We start from the raw sequence: 550 nt of genomic DNA on the forward strand, positions 1-550 counted from the left end.
GGGTCTCTGTTTTCCCCTCTGCACGATGGGCCTGGTGATGCCCAGGACACGGCTTCTCGGCGATCTGGTGGCACGACGTGTGAACTGCCGGCTGCGACTCTGCAGGGCACCCGCGGCTGCTCACTGTTCTCTCTCTCTCTCTCTCTCTCTCTTTTTTTTTACACCTACAGCACTTGGTCTTCCTAGGTGGTCTCCCATCCAAGTACTAACCAGGCCCGACCCTGCTTAGCTTGCGAGCTCAGACGGGATCGGGCGTGTTCAGGGTGGCGTGGCTACAGGCTCTCTTTTGCTTCTGCTGGTGATCTGTCATCTTCTCAATAATTGGGAGAATTAGAAGGATGATTTTGTTATCATTTGCCATTTCCTATTCTAGAGAATTAAAGGCTCTAGGTAAGCTTAATTTTGGTTGTAGCTTTGTTTGAAAAACAAGATAAAATGCTTAGTTTTTAAAATACAAGTGGATTATTTAAAAATCTAGTATTCGATTTTCAGGCATTTCAGGATTTTCTACTAACTGTTTTGTTAACTATAGAAATAGTAATATAAATTG

The 550-nt window shown here is 44.5% G+C and overlaps 1 protein-coding gene and 1 pseudogene across 3 annotated transcripts in view; one reads left to right on the forward strand and one right to left on the reverse strand.

The window, feature by feature from the left end:
- The window catches only part of ZNF407 (zinc finger protein 407), a 370,323-nt gene that overhangs the window by 251,740 nt on the left and 118,033 nt on the right, over positions 1–550 (forward strand). The gene's annotated exons all lie outside the window — the stretch shown is intronic.
- Positions 162–280, reverse strand: LOC111744314 (annotated as a pseudogene).

Source organism: Pteropus vampyrus, unplaced genomic scaffold (assembly GCF_000151845.1).
Source record: "Pteropus vampyrus isolate Shadow unplaced genomic scaffold, Pvam_2.0 Scaffold132, whole genome shotgun sequence".
In the NCBI taxonomy this organism is placed as follows: Eukaryota; Metazoa; Chordata; class Mammalia; order Chiroptera; family Pteropodidae; genus Pteropus; species Pteropus vampyrus.